A 17,659-nucleotide genomic window follows, 5' to 3' on the forward strand; every position below is an offset into this window, starting at 1 on the left:
TTTAAGATACCACAAATATCTTCATAATCTGTGTTTACAAGTGTCATGTAGAATAGGCATGGCAAATATTAATTCCATTTTCCAAAAATGTTGTGAAGCAACATCAGATTTGCAAGTACTTTAGGTCCCCTCCCCATACTAGCTACTGTAAACCAGCTTTTAAATCTAGAGTTTTCTGCTCCAATCAGTGTCAGTTGAAGACCTGGGACTTTATCAGGTCAAAAGCAACTTAAAAGCTTTACATTGTTCTATTGAATTTCAAACTCCATTATTCTCAGTGCTAACCCACATACCAATGGGGTTGTTTTTAACTCTAATGTTTATATCTCCTGATTTTCATTTCAGATAATTTTCACAAAATGGCACAATGTATATAAAAATCAATATTCATCCCAATTTCCAAACAGGCTTATTCGAAAATTTAACTTAGGCACATGTTACTATATATATAAGAAAACAAAAAATTAATAGCTGAAAAGTTCAAGTATTAAGAACATGAAATGTCTATTTTGTTCATAAAAAAATTGAAAGTCATATATCCACTAAAGGACCCATTTTTCTCCTACAGTTCTAATGAGTTACATATGTATACATAAACATATATATATATATATATATATATATATATACAAGAGAGTAAATTAATTGTTCTATGATAGCACACAAAAAAGGAACCAACTCAAATGATCAACAGTGACTCACAAGATAATCCCCTACCCCATGCCTACTTTGCAAATTTTGGGACATAGCCATATCTATTCACTTAAACATGTTTATTATTGCTTTTATTCTTCAATATCAATGTAAGAATATTTGCCTTAAAAGACATGTGCCCTGCAATGCCTAAAGTACTGCCTTACTATTTAAAGAAAATGGAAACTCATTCTTGCACTATATTAACTTAAAATTTCTTGCATGCTCTTGAATTGTAATAATATCAATAGTGATCTACATGTAGTAATGTTTGAAACTCTTCTGATTTAAATGTTGAAACAAATATTTAATGAATAATTTAGATATTTACTTGTGTTTTATGTACTTTTGTCAGTCTACATTATTCTCTGCTATAAATTTTAATGAAAATTTTACTAAACTATTACTGGGTGAAACCATGATCAGCCTACCTTTCATCAAAGGAGGCCACGCAGCTACTTGGCATGGAGGATCTGGAATAAGCAGAGAAACTACTTCCTCCAGTGACACACACGTTCTGAAGCCTAGAACACAGACACAGTAGCTTAACAGAGAAAGGATTTTACAAGTGCAGTTTGGTAAAGTACCTGATCTAAGCACACATGCCTCTAAGTGTCATTTGACTTTCCTATGGAGAGTCAAATGACAAATGTCTACCCAATGACCTAACCTAACTCCTTGAATAACTGAGAATTCAATGGTATTAAAATTCACCCTACTTGAAAAATAAAAGTTGTAAGGTTTGCTTTCAGAAATCTCAGTATTTTAGCTTCAGGAGTTTCATTCAAATGTCAGGCTTGGTGGTACATGCCTTGAATCCCAGTACTTGGAAGGCAGAAGCAGAACGATCTCTGTCAGTTTGAGGCCAGCCTTGGTGTAAAGGCCAGCCAAGGCAATATAGTAAGACCTTGTTTCAAAAAATAAGCGTTCCATCCAATAAAAATAAACAACATTTTTGATCATTTATGTGAGTCTCAATCAGATGTCTTAAGTTCATGAGTTCATTCTTTTATTTCTCTATTGTGTCCAGAGTTCAAAAGAAACAACCAACAAAGGGAGGAAGACTTGGTCTACTCTTTCTGCCTTTGTTGATAAGGAGGGGGAACCATAAGTCAATGAATGTGTGTGGTCTCAAGAGCTTGGAAAGTATGAGAAAACAGTATCTTCTAGAGGTAGGAACCAAGCACTGATGGCATTTTAATGGGTCAGTGCAACCCAGTTAGAATTCTGATGTAGAACTCAGGTCAGTGTTGATTGACTTAAGCCAAGTTTGTAGCAACTTCCTATAGCACTTTAGAAAAATGAGAAGTCAAGTGGGGTGCTACAGTGTCTCTCGAGGAGCACAGACTTGGCATTGAAGATCTTTCATTCAGAAGAGAGATTATCTTCCCAAACTGAGACGGAAGGTAGGCATTTGTTTCAGGTTAGATTTCAGAACTCAGATTTGGAACCAGATAACAAATTAGTGTGCTCCTCCCTGGGGAAGATTCACCCTCCCATTATCAGCATTTCTTTACTGCTTATAGTCCTTTGTGTAGAGTTGAGGCCTCATGGACGTTCACCCAACAACTTTAGCATGTCTATTGTTATTGTACTTGTTCAGATCATGTTTAGGAGCCATGTTGGTGAGACTTTACTGGTGTAGCTTCTGACATTCTTAGAAGACACAATCTCTCAGAAAACTCCCTGGTCCTCTAGCTCTTACAATCTTTCCACTCCCTTTTCTGCAATATTCCCTGAGCCTTAGCTGAAGAAGTCTTTTGTAGATATAGCCACTGGGACTGAGCTCCACAGCTCTGCATATTAATTGATTGTGATTTTCTGTGATGGTCACTGTCTAATGCAAAGAGTTCTCTTGGCATGGGGTTAAGATTATACTTATCTGTGAGTATAAGATAAATATTTAATTTGTAGTTAGGGATTATTCTGACTGAGTAAAGTGGCATTTGTATGTTCTCTTCCAAGATCTATGACACTCCACTATCCCTGGGTAGTTGGTCTAGGTTTCTAGCACAAGACATGGTTTCTCTCTTGTTGAGTAGGTCTTAAGTCCAATTAGACAGCTGTAGTTTAACAGCAAGATATGCATGGCACTAGTATACCCTTAGAGTTATCAATGTCTTGTTGGTCATTGTGATTCATAGGCATCATACCTGGGGAGGACTGTTGGTTGCTTCCCTCCCTTGGAAACCTGCAAGATGTTTCTATAGTACCATGCTATCCCTCAGGTAGAAGACTTTCAGGTTAATTATAGCTCAGTGGCCTCTGGACCATGTGTCTGAAGCTCATGGTATTTTCAGAAGTATGGACTTACCGTCCACCTTTGGGGGGGACAACCAAGGGGAATAAGAATAGCCTATTCCCTAACCAACAAGTCAAAAAGGGATTTTTCATGTCTAGCATTAAGGATTTTGTTAGACAGCCTGTGACTTTGGGGGCCATTGTCAGCCCAGATGAGAAATTGTCATTTAAACAATATATATATAGATTTATACACTGACTTACATTTATTATAGATATTTTAAATTTTATAGTTAATACTATGATGCCTTATGCTTTTTCAGATATTCTGTTATTTAACCCTCCTCCTGTATTTATCTAGCTGTCTCCTCCCTAATTAGAATCTCCCAATTTCCCATGTCCCCTTTCAAATCACTAGTACCCTGATATCCCCTTCTATTGCTCTCCTACGTCCCTATAATGGCCCCGTTTTACTTTCCTGGTTTCTGAAGTTACTCCACATATGTACTCACACAAAAGGTTTGGAGCTAGGAAGATTAGATGAGAAATAAAATGCAACATTTTACTTTCTGGGTCTGGGCTACCTCACTCATTATGATCTTTTGTTCTTCCATCCATTTACCAGCAAATTTCATGATTTCATTAATTAATGCAACTAAAATCTAAGGTAGCCAACAATACATGGTCACTCATAAACTCCCCTTCTTTGAGTACTCAATGAAGAATAGATAATGGCAAGATTTTACATATTTATTTTGTCATATCATGCCATGAACATCCAATGCCCTCTTTACTACTATAAACAGAAACATAATGTACATATAATTGATTAGAGAATATATTTTCAAAACCCCAGAAGAGTTCATAAAACTTTCTTGTGGTTCTATTCTTATAGTTGCCAAAGACCAAGCAGAAAATCAGAATCTCTATGGGATACTTACTAAGAAATTATTGAAAGGAATTGCCTAATACAACAGTAGGGGCTGAATGGCCAAATCTAAACCAGTAGGAACAAGTCTATCACTTTAACTTTCAAGTGTGAACTGAAGCCGCTGTGCAGATGAGAACTGGAGGATTTTCAGTGATTTAAATCAGGCCTGGCCATAGTATCTGAAATAAATTCTCTCAGTTAAATTCAATGGATAGTATATGTTATTCACACCTTTGAAACACCCTATAGCAACAATGCCTAGATTAATGTTGTATTAAATAACTATTGATTGTATCTCAGCCAAGGTGATACATCATAAAGATCACCAAAAGGGATATACTCAAGAAATAGAAGCAACTTGACAAATTGCCTTCATGAGAAGGAGAGCTCAGCTAGAAGATCATTATTCTTCATGTTGTGGCCTGTTCACATCAAAGTCAGGACTGGACTTTTCCAAACAGTGAAGTCAATGAAAACCATGTTGTCTCTTCTCTGTTTTACTTTTCAAGTGATTAGCATTCCTTCAAACAAATGGTGACAAATTCTTTAGCAATATTGGTTTCTTGGGGAAGTGGCTTATTCAGTTTTCTGAGATGGCTACCTGTCTCAGTCAGCTATGCTCCAAACATACTTTCAGTTGGTCACACAGAAAGCAAAGCCACATGTGGAACGTCTGGCTAACAATCAGGGAGAATGATTTGTATTAGTCAACTCAGGATAAAATAATAACAGAAGGCCCTGGATTTAAACAAAGAGAACTTTAAAAATTCATTTCCATGCAGTTCTAGAGGCTAAAAGTTGAGATCACTGTGTTTGCAGGCTTGATTCTCCAGTGTCTTTCTTCTCAGTTGACAGGTGACAGCGTCTCACTGTGTCCTCACACTGTCGTTGTTCTGTGAGGATCTATAATGTCTGTCTCCCATATTCTTCTTTTTATAACAAAACAAATCTGACTAGATTAGGGCCCATTCTAACAGCCTCATTTAATTCAACCACCCATTTAAAGCCACATATCCAACTATAAGGACACTCGGAGGTTCTGAGTAGGCCAGCAATAGTGTGAACCCAGGAGAGATTCATCACACAAAGTAACTCTTAAATTTATACACTATGAATTTATCCCTCAGGCCTTCACACTGCTAATATGCATCGCCTGCTTACTGAAAAGAAAGTAAATAATGACTATATTCTAGTGTAAACAGTGTAGGCAACACTCATGATATCATTAGAGTTCAGACCAGGAGACTTGACTTTTGCTTTTACAAGATGGGTAAATTGTATTTAGATCAAAATATAGAAATTCCAATTCTATAGCACTGACTCTGGGGTGAGCAACTGTCCCCACATCATCAGTGTCTCACTCAAATGTACATCTAGACTATCATGGTAATCAGTTTCTCTTCTAGTGGAAGAAGAGGGTTTCTTAAAATTCACCCGTTAGGTAATAGATGCTCACTATGATACTATATATAATATTGAGTTTTTGGATGTCTGTTTTCCCCCACAGCACACAGCCACTTCTGCCACACTTGTAGCTCTTCTCCTAATGTGGGATGAACACTCTGAAATCCGTGAGTAGAAGCTGAACCATGTAATGGCCAGAAACCAATAGACAATCTCAGTAGGCACAGGAACAACTTTTGTTTCTTTTGGGCTTCTTAGGACTCATGCTAGGGCAGTAAGGAGAACACAGAAGTCAGAAGCTGTGGGGAAGCTTCCTCCCAGGAGAGGCAGACTGAAAACTGTCTTGTGAACTCTGTTACCATGTACAGGGGCTATGGTGCACCCTCACTGAGATACAACAATCTCAGACCTGCATATGAAAAGTCGGTGTTTCTAGACTTCTATTCAATAGTATACTGTTCTGAGATGTTAAAGCATGTATTTTTTTAAGCCAGGCACTTTTTCTTTTTATAACAGTATTTTTTCATACAATATATTCTTATCAGAAACCAGAGGCTGGTTATCTCAAAGATCTAGGAGAGAACCAAATACAACTGGCGAAAAGAAATTCAGTGAAATGTTTCTTAATCATATTCTGCTATACTCATAGGTTGGTGCCTAGCCCAATAATTGTCAGAGAGGCTTCATCCAGCAATTGATGGGAGCAAGTACAAAGACCCACAGGCAAACATCAGGCAGAGCTCAGGGAAACCTGTAGAAGAGGGGGAGGAAGCATCATAGGAGCCAAAGGGGTCAAGAACAGCACAAGAACACAACCCACAGAATCAACTAAGTGAGACTTCTGGGGTCTTAAAGAGACTGAACCAATGAACAGTGAGCCTGCATGGGTCTGTTCTAGGTCCTCTGCATATATGTTACAGTTGTATAGCTTGATCATCTTGTTGGACTCCTAACAGTGGAACTTGGAGTGGGTACAGATATGATAGGATAAAAGGATAGATTATTGAGTCTACTCTGAACAAGAAAGAAGGGAAGATATAGATATGCTAAGATAAAAGGGTAGATTATACCTTGAACAATATTAGAAACATATATATAGTATGTTTTTAAAAATTAATCTCAAATTTGTATCAATATACAGCATTTGTATACAATACACTAATATCCAATTGAATGTAAAATGTGTAAAACTAGTAGCTGCTTTTTAAAATAGATTCAATAATCTACCCTTTTATCTTACCATTTCTATATCTTTTTTCTGATCAGAGTAGATTGTACCTATACAGTTCATTTAACAATGTAATGTAAATTTGTAGTCTTTGAAAGTTATTATTACCAACAATATAGGATAATAAGGAAATGCAGGTTAGTAATTAGCCAACTATTACAACTGAACTTGTAGTCACATTAGGTATGTTTTCAAGGTCAAACAGTTGTATTTTAGAAAGACAAGTCTTCATCAAACACTTCAGAGCTCTACAGAATATGACATTTAAAATGTTTTAATAACATAGGTTCTTTTTTTATGGCAATGGACATGTCTGCTCCTGGCAGCACAAACCTACTTCACAGAAGATGATGGGCATCAAAGAAACTCCACATGGAGTTTACTTTCTTTTTGGCAAAAGTAAGCCACTGGGCAAGAAAGTGCCCTTGCCTCGACTGCTGACAATATGCTGACCAAATTGGACAAGCAGGGCATGAAAGAGAGTGACTGCCAATCATTGCCAAGACAAGATGGAACAGTCCTTTAAATATCCTGCTTCATAGAAAAGTCTGTTGAATATTCTAGGCCTATAGGCCAAAGATGAATGCCACAATGTTGCAGAAGAACCTTGGATGACTTTCCAGGCAGCCAGATGTTTTTGTCATTTCTCACAATTTTTTTTTGGAAGTTGCTTGCTCGCACTTTCTGCCTACTCAGTTAATATTATTTCCTTCTTGGGTCTCTGAGGGAGTTGAAAACTAGATAATTATGGTTTCCATTGCTAACCAGACTCAGAAAAGAAACTTTCTAAAGAGGTGTAAAATGTAAAAGTTTGAGAGACATTAAAGGATAATTCAATAATGCAAATTACAATAGAAAGTAAATTAGGTACAAGACGTTGAACTCACCAAGATAAGATAGATAATGGAGTATTTTCTCTGAATTTGTCAAATGCAAATGGACTAGACATTGTTGATTTACCTATTGCCTGCATATGTATATAATTATTGTACTTATTGCACATGGTTTTATATTAGTTATAGCCTTCTTTTGTATTAGACAAAAAGGGGGAATTTTGGTGATATATTGTTTATAATCTAATAAAGCTTTCTGGAGATCAGAATGCAAAGCTAACCACAGCCATAGAATCCCAGGACTCAGGAGACAGAGGCAGATGGACCTCTGTGAGTTCAAGGCCACCCTGGGCTACATGAGAATGAATCAGTCTAAAAGAGAATAGAGCTCACACCTTTGACCCCAGCACTAGAGAGAATGTAAGGAGCTCAGTGCAGTCTCAGGCATCATTCTGAGATTTGGTGAAGAGCAGTGCAATCTGGAGATTTCGCAGAGGTAAGAGCTCTCTAGTGGACTGGTTGCTTTGCTTTTCTGATCTTCAGCTTGAACCCCAATATCTGTCTCTGGGTTTTTATTATTTGTGCTACAACCGAGTAGGGGGGTTGATGGAGGGGGAGAGCAATGAAAGAGATATCTTGATAGAAGGAGCCACTATGGGGTTAGGAAGAAACCTGGTGCTAGAGAAATTCTCAGGAATCCACAATGATGACCCCAGTTAAGACCCCTAGCAATAGTGGAGAGTATGTCTGAATGGACCTTCCCCTTTAATTGGATTAGTGACTACCCTAGTTATCATCATAGAACCTACATCCAGTAACTGATGGAAGCAGAGGCAGTGACCCACAGCCAAGCATGGGCTGAGCTCCTGGAGTTCGGTTGAAGAGATGGAGGAGGGATCATATGAACAAGAGGGTTCAAGAGCATGATGGGAAAAGCCACAGAAAGAGCTGACCCAAGCTAGTGGGAACTCATGGACGAGGACTGACAGCTGGGGAACCTGCATGGGACCAAACTAGGCCTTTTGAATGTGGTGACAGTTATGTGACTTGATCTTTTCCGGGGAGGGCTGGCAGTGATACCTGGACCTATCCCAGGTGCATGAACTGGCTTTTTGGAGCCCATTCCTCATGGAGGGATACTTCACTCAGCCATGATATGGAAGAGAGGGACTTGGTCCTGTCTCAACTTGGTATGGCAGGCTTTGTTGACTCCCCAAGGAGCTCCAGTGGTGCAATTAGTTAGCGCATGGTACTTATATGTTGACTCCCCAAGGAAGGCCTTACCCCCTCTGAGGAGCAGATTGGGGGTGGGAAGAAGGGAGATAGGGGGCAGGAGAAGTGGAGGAGGGGAAACTGGATTGGGCATGTAAAATGAAAAATAAAACTTTAAAATAAAAAAAAAACTAGCCAAGAAAAGTCAAATTAAAAATAGCGAGTCTAAAGTAACATCATAAATTCAATCTGAGGGAAAATGTAAATATACTCCAAGCCAACTGATAGCATTCACAAAAATAAGGAACTATTTCTGCATGAAGATATAGTCAAAAGAATTTTAATTTTAACTTTGTGTCATTCCTATACTATTTGAAATTTTAGTTTTAATGTGCAATGATTTTTTTTTCTGATCAAAATTTGGCTGGTTGATAGAGTATTATGACTTCATTTACTTGATATTGCCTTCAGTGGACTTCCTGGATTAGTTTTCTCTGTCCCTCTGTGTTTCTCTGTATCTCTCTCTCTCTCTCTCTCTCTCTCTCTCTCTCTCTCTCTCTTTCTCTCTCTTGCGCGCGTGCGCGAGAGAAAGTGTGTGTGTGTGTGTGTGTGTGTGTGTGTGTGTGTGTGTGTGTGTGTGTGTGTGTGTGTTGTTAGTAACTGAACATATGGCCTCTTGTATATTAGCCAGGTTCTCTAACCCTCTACCTCACTCATTCTTCTTGGCTAGTTTTATTGAACTAATATGTAACACTGGGCTGATTGTCCAGGAGTCTTTCTTTACCTCCATCTCATTAAAATTCCTTTCCCATTGGCAATTATTGCTGTCAGTTAAAATATGTCCTCCTATTTTTTTTCTATGCATGATTTTTCTCTCTCTCTCTCCATCCCCCTACCCTCTCCACAGTTTTGGATTTTCTGCTTTCATAAATGAATGATGAACAATGTTGAATTTAAGTCCTTATCAAATTTCAAAGACTGAAGAATACTCGAAGGACTGCACTCCGTTGGCCACTCCAGCCCTTTTCCCCCAAGGCCATTCCCTCATATCTTGCTTGTATTGCTTATATTGTAGCCACTGAAAACACATCATAATCACTGGGAGGTGAGCCACCCAAAAGCACAGAGTGCATTAGTAAGCATATCAGGCCTTTGGCTCTCTCTTCCTGAAGCTTTAGCATTATAAAATCAAGCCAAGAAGAAAAGGGATGGAAGAGGATTTAAGGGAGAAATATGGACGTTGTTTGGCTCCTGGGTACTTAAGCCACTGGCTTTAGATATGTCGAACTCTGGGACTCAGGCTGCTTTGCCTCTTGCAATCAAGGAAATGGGGCTTGAAGCATGTAAGATCTTGGCTAGAATGCAGCTAAGAAGGTCAGTGATTGGAGAGAAATGTGCAAGAGCCAAGTGAGAACAGATGCAAAAGCATCTTGAAAGTTTGCTATAGTGAATTAGAATCGCAGCCTCTGTCCTGTACTTCCCAACAAGTACCCTATAGAAGCTTTGTAAAGTCCCATCACTAGTGTACTTTAGGCAATTTTATGTTTCTATTTGTACAGATTATTTGCTAACTTTTGATCAAGAAATGATCTCAAAATATCCTTGTGTCTACTAACATTTTATTTTTGTTTTTGTTTTGTTTTTTGATTTTTTCCAGACAGGGTTTCTCTGTGTAGCTTTGGAGCCTATTCTGGCACTCACTCTGTAGACCAGACTGGCCTAGAACTCACAGAGATCCACCTGCCTCTGCCTCCTGAGTGCTGGGATTAAAGGCGTGTGCCACCAACACTTGGCATCTGCTAATATTTTAAGGTAAAGGAATGCCCTGGGAGGCTTCCCATTTTCCAAATATAATATTTTCCAAAATAAATTTTGGAGTAACTGCAATAAATAAATAATAGAGCAGTAATTAATGTGGATGAGCAAATGTCTTGGTAGTAGAATATAGAATCCTTTGTGTATATGTACAAGAATGGTTTAGCTGGATCTCCAGGTAGACCTCTTTCCAGCTTCCTGAGGAACTGCCACACTGATTTCCACAGTGGCTGTATAAATTTCCATAGTGGCAATCTTTCTAGGAATGAATAAGTATTTCCCTCTCCCAATATCCTTGCCAGCATGAGTTGTCAATTTCTTTTAATCTTGGTCATTCTGAATGGCATAAAAATCCATGTACTTTTTTGTAACCTCTTGCAAATCACTTAATTATATGACTTTAAACTTATTTACTATGGCAAAGCAATCATGACTTTGGAAAAACACTACTCAGAGTCCTGATGGTAATGGTGATCATCTATTCCCTTGAGTCAGCAATATGAACATATGCTGTACTTCCTCAAGTGCCCTGTAGTAAATTAGAAATATCATTGCATCAGGTTACCACGTACTCCAATGCCTGTTATTTAAAATCCAGAATCTTTTTACCACATCCTAATGTATAATTCTACTTTTATAAAGATAAACTAGTAGAATTCCCTAGTATCAAACAATACAATAATGTATTCAGATTTCCATTCCAAACCTGTACTATGAAGGTCTTTTGAAACTATTCTGTTCAACCTATAAATCAAATCATACCTGTACATTTGCATGTAGTTGAACAAAAAAATATTCCTACTCAGAAAACTACCTGAAGACTACACATAGCCTGACTTTTATCCTTTTGTTTGTTTGATTGATTGGTTGGTTGATAGATTGCTTTTAGGACTGGGTAGTGAATCCAGGGTACATACAACATTTATAGTCCTAGCTTGCCTTAATGTTAAATCTGTATACTAACTCTAGGTGTGATGAGCACTTCAGTTAACATCACTAGCAGGAAGACACTGACTCTTGCCTTTGAGACCATTAAGATGTAGTAGTAGGAACGGCAAGAAATCCCCAAGGTAGATATCAATCTCTGAAGATGAGAACGAAGCTACATGCTGCACCTGGTCTGTATGTATAAACCTACTTTCTAACTGCAATATTTGAAACAGAATGGTCTGTGTTTCCTAGAAGAAGCAGGTATTTGTTTTTAAGAGACATCTCACAGATAAGTTAGTCTGAAAGAAAAAGCAATAACAAAGGAAGTAGGAAGAATTCTAACTAATAAAGCAATGATGAGCAAGCATGCCAGTGCTGTCTTCTCAATTTATTCCCAAACAAACAAGGACCATACATAGTCTACAGAACTACACTAATCTCAATGGCTCAAAATGAAGAATAAAGAATAATATTAAATAATAATCAATAAACTTTAAATAGTCTATTGGTAATTAACACAAGATTTCCTTTCCCTGCCTTGACTTCCCAAAACACATTTCATAAGACAGAAGGTAACATTCTGCTGAGGACTGAAGAGGAAGGCTTAAACTGGGACTCTTTTCACCTTCTCAAATTCTCGGCCTTGTCAGAAAATGCCAAGGACCAAAAAAGCCCTTGTCTACAAAATTACTGCTAAAAACAAGGTAAAAAATGAGACTTCTATTGGCAAATTTCCCTCATCCTCTCCCTAAAAGTGGTGAAGAAATCAATAACAAAATATTCCAACCTGCTATTGTAAAGGGTGATGTTTCTGTGATTTCTTTCTCAGCACATTTATCTTCTGTATATAGTAGGGCTACTGTCCTGTTTTTTTTTTTTTGAGTTAATCTTGTATCCTGCCACTTTGCTGAAACTGTTTATCAGCTATAGTAGTTCCCTGGTAGAGTTTTTCGGGTCACTTATGTAAACTATCATATCATCTGCAAATAATGAAAGTGTGACTTCTTCCTTTCAAATTTGTATCCCCTGGATCTCCTTTTGTTGTCTTATTGCTCTAGCTGGGACTTCAAGTACAATATTGAAGAGCTATGGAGAGAGTGAAGAGCCTTGTCTTGTTCCTGATTTTAGAGGAAGAGCCTTAATAAAATATCTTGGGGTAACACTAACCAAAAATGAGAAACACCTATATAGTAAGAACTTTGAGTCTTTAAAGAAAGAAATTAAAGAATATACCAGAAAATGGAAAGATCTCCCATGCTCTTGGATAGGTAGGATCAACATAGTAAAAATGGCAATCTTGCCAAAAGCAATCTATAAATTCAATGCAATTCCCATCAAAATCCCAACACAATTTTCACAAACCTTGAAAGAATAGTACTCGAATTCATGTAGAAAAACAAAAAACCCAGGATAGCCAACACAACCCTGTACAACAGAGAAACTTCCAGAGGCATCACCATCCCTGACTTAAAGCTCTATTATAGAGCCATAGTCCTGAAGACAGCTTGGTATTGGCACACTAACAATAGAAGTTCACCACCAAAACCTTATTTTACTCAGAAAATAAATCTTGAAAAAATCATATTATAAATGCATAAATTATATCCAATGAGGAAGACATATGAATGAAAATATTTTAAAGGCATTGAAAAGAGGAAAACAATCGAGATAATAAAACATGAGACAAAAAGCAATAAAGTGGGCTGGAGACATGAGGGGAGGCATTGGAAATGAGGCCACAAGGCCTAATGACAAACTTCCTCCAGAAAGACTGTGTCTCCTAAAGGCTATATAAGTTCCCCCCAAACAGGGCCAAAACCTGGGAAACAAGTGTTCAAACACCTGAGTAGTCTATGGCGTTTTTTCATTAAAACCATAATACACATAAAATTAGAGATCCTGAGGAAAAATAATAATGTATCAAATGCATAGTTTATACATGTAAAAAAAACATAGCAACAAAAAATATATCTGACTTTGGCAAAGCCATAGATGCAGTTAGTTGACCAGTAGTTGTCAAGAACTGGGGATAAGGAGGAGGGTGTGGAGAACAGAGCAGAACAGTGAACCAATGGACACATGGCATGCATATGTCAGCACAAAACAAAAGTGAACACTGCTGTAAACTATAAAATCTATTGATCATAATGTACCATTATTAACTCACCAGTTATAACAAATGTAGCAAACTAGAGCAATATACATACAATGGAGGGGAATAAGGAGAATAGGAGAGAGGAAAGAAAATATACAACAATATTTCCCACTCATTTTTTGAACCCAAAAGTATTCTTAAAAATTAAGTTTTTTAATGTACCTTTAAAGTACTTGACTCTAGATATCAGAAGGGAACACTGGAGACAAGGGAAAATGAATTGAATAACATATTCTAAAACACAGCATAGCAAGAATATTAGATCTAAATGTAAGGAAAAAAATCCTCAAGGCCTACATGGTAAAAGAAAAATCAAATAAGTTACAAGAGGGACCATGGATTAAGCTGGCAGCAGACTTCTCAAAAACAACATACAAAGAAAGGTACAATAAAAAGGGCATTTTCAAGAAATTCAATGAATAACATTATGAACAAAATACATCTAGATAGCTTTCCTGTCAGTATCAAGGTATAGAAAAAATAAATTTTAAGCATACAATATATCAAGAAAATCTATACCCATAAGCTGTTCTTCAGGAATCGATTGGAAGTAAACTTCAACAACAAAAGGCTGACTGATACACAGATTCAAGAGTTATGACTAACATAAACCTCATTTGAAAAGCTAAGAGCTATGCCAGGGTGCATCAGATAAATACAAGAAGATATGAAGGATGATGATGCTGATGGCAAAACTGACTTTTAGGCAAAAAACAAAAGCCACTAGATATAAAAGGAAAGATCTCTGTTAGTCCTCAAGGAACAAAATGTGGTCAAGTTTATTGACCAAAGACATTATTAGGATCAGTGGATGACTCTCTAGGAGATTGTGGTGTTGTTACTATTTATTTAATAGTGTGTTAAATCTAGTGATACACAATTATCAATAATGTTTAGAAGGCAATGCCAGTTGCATTTTAAACGTCTCCCTGGGTGTATGTTAGTTCTTTTTAAGTTTTTTTTTTTAATTTTTGACATTACAATTTAATGACAACATTTCATCCTGCCCTTTCCTCTCCCAAGCTGTCCCCTCTCTGCTTTCTTTCAAATTCGTAGCCTCTCTTTTCACTCATTGTTATTCATGCATATATTTTTTTCATATATCTATACATTCTTAAATTTAATTTTTAAATTTAACTTTGGGGTCTGTCCCCAAAACAGTGGACCTAACACACAAATAAAGCAACTTTGTTAAAAAAAATAAGTAAATAAACAAACTTCACAATGTAATGTAATGATATTAAAGCTCATACAAATATCTTTGTTATGTCTATGCAATATCAAATAACTCTATCATTCAAAGAGCAAAAACTGAAGATATGAAAAGGGATGTAAATACAAACACACCAATAATAGGATAACGCATATGCTGCAGTTTGTAAAAAAGAGATCAAGTGGCCTAGAGGATGGCTATAGAGGATGGCATACCAATGATAAACCTCTGGGTAAAACACTTGTCTTACTAGTGTGAGGATAGGGTTTGGGATCCCAGAACACACATGAGTCTCCAATGCAGTAACACCTCTGTAACCTAGCCCTCCTCGGGTGAGATTGATGTGGAGACAGGAGAACTCCCCAGGCCTTAGGGCCTGCTAGCCCAACATTCCCTGTTGGGAACCAGATGCACTGAGTGCCAACACCTGAGGTTGTTTTCGGACGGCCACAAACGTACACATCCACAGTCCACATTCACACATCACACAGAGTGATTATGGATCTGAGTGGCCAAAACAACAAGATCAAGGATATGTATCTACTTTTACGTTCTCATTAAGAAAAGTGCACTCTGTGTTAAGTTTAGAAGGAACCTTTATGAAATATCTATCTTTTGTAAATTAGATAAACTTACAAAATTTATCTATCTTTATCTATCAAGTCAGAAAAAATGATATAGTTTCTAAAAGAGAAATATTAAGAAAAGCTCCTATTCTGGTCAAGCCTGGAGGAAAGAAAGTCCCCAGCCAGGCGCTCAGGTGTTGCTTTGTCCGCAGTAGCAGCAGCCATGCTCCCAACAGGCCACCCTGCCTGCCTCCTTTTTCTTCCCCTCCCTGCTTGCCCAGAGAGGCTCTGCATAGCCTCTTTCCCACCTAGGATGTTTCATGAAAGTAGGTGTGACCTAAGGTTAAGATGGAAGACAAGACGCTGTATTTGAGAAGGTGAATTAAAACAATTAACCCCTTCTTCATTGAGTTACTTTTGTCAGAGTATTTTATAAATCACAGGAAAAGCAACTAAGACAGGAAAAGCAACTAAGACATCTTCCACAAAGAACCACCCAGGGCTGATAGATACATTTACTGCTGCACTCTGTCGAACTTTGAAGGCAAAGCCAATACCAACGCTTTTTGAAACTGGTTCACAAAACATAAAAGGTTACGAAACTCATTCTACGAAACCATCATTACCCTGATACAAAACAGGGCAGAGATAGGTCACAAGGAAACAGAGAAGAACTCACAGGCCAATTTCCCTGATGAACATAGATGTAAAAATTCCCAACAAAATTCTAGCAAATCAAATCTGAGAACACATTGAGAAATGTGTTCCCTGTAGCATAACTAGGATGGTTTCAACCCAGGGAGCCAAGTCTGGTCCAAACTATGCATGAGTAAGTGTAATATACCACATAAATAACCTTGTGGGCAGAAATCACATAAACAGCTCAATAGATGCAGAGAAGACACTTGATAAAGTTTAACGTTCTTTCATGATAAAAGTTCTGAAGAAATTACAAATATATGGAATATAAATCAAATAATAGAGGTTATATGACACACACACACACACACACACACACACACACACACACACACACATATATATATATATATATATATATATATATATATATATATATATGTCACCATTATGTCATCATACTAAATTGGTAAAAAGTAAGACTATTTCCTCCTACATCCAGAACAAGCCAAGATTGTCCAATCTCTCCACTCTTCAACATGGTGCCCCAAGGCTTACTGGAGCAGTAATATAAGCAGAAGCTATAAAAATAATAAAAACAAAAAATAAAAATTTAAATTATCCCTATTCATGGTATGCTTTAAAAATCCCACAAACAGCACCTTATATCAGATGAACACTTTTAGTACAGTTTCAGAATACAAAATAAACATACAAAAATCAATACCCTTCCCAATATTGTACTTGCTGAGAAGTAAATTAAGAAAAATGTCCCAATCTCTTTATCTCCTAAACTTAAAAATTAAATAAAAATAAAGTAGCTAAGCATAAACTCAGACAAGGAAAGAAAAGATCTTGACAATGAAAACATTAAGACATTGAAAGAAATATAATTAAAGATATTAGAAACTGAAAAGACTTTCTGTGTGCTTCTGGACTGGCAGACTTAATACAGTAGGGTGGGGGAAAGTTCTTATCTCTAAAAGTATACAGGCTCATTGCAATCACAATCAAAATTCCAGTTACACAAAGAGCTAGAAAAACTCCAAAATATTCAAAATTTCCTTTGGAAACAAAGGAAAACAGAAATAGCAAATAAATAAATACCTTAAAACCTTAGTAAACAAAAACACTGCTACAAGTATTACAATATCTGATTCAAATTCTACATCAGAGCCATAGTGACAAGAGCCAGCCTGGTACTGGCATGAAAAACAGACATACAATGCAACAGAACAGAGGAGCCAGAAACACACACACAGAGATATGGCCACCTAATATTTAACAAAGGTTCAAAATCATACACGGTGGGGGGGGAGGGAATAAAGCCAATCCGATAAATGATCTTAGCAAAACTAGCTATTGATCCTCATAAGAATGGAACCAGATTCATAGCCCAGTCTACATAAAAAATATCAGCTCAAAATGGATCAAAGATTTTAGTTTATGTCCTTCAAAAATCTAAAACAGCTCAAGAAAATGCATCAGGATATATACATAGTCAAGAACTCCACAGGAAGTAATCCTAAGAACCAACACAAGAGATTACAAGAAGTTTTAAAAAAATCTCCTGCATAACAAAGAAAAATGTCAGCAGAGCAAACACTGGACTTAAAGAATGGGAGAATTTCCAGCTATTGCTCAGACAGGAGCTTAATACCCAGATTACATCAGGAAGTGAAATAATTAAACACCAGAAGAATAAAACTGCAAGTCAATAAATTGTACTGATGGAATTAATATGCTACTCTCAAAAGAAGAAACACAAATGGCCAGAAAGTAATTTTCACAGGTCAAAA

The sequence above is a fragment of the Cricetulus griseus genome, chromosome 2 (genome assembly GCF_003668045.3).
Source record: "Cricetulus griseus strain 17A/GY chromosome 2, alternate assembly CriGri-PICRH-1.0, whole genome shotgun sequence".
In the NCBI taxonomy this organism is placed as follows: Eukaryota; Metazoa; Chordata; class Mammalia; order Rodentia; family Cricetidae; genus Cricetulus; species Cricetulus griseus.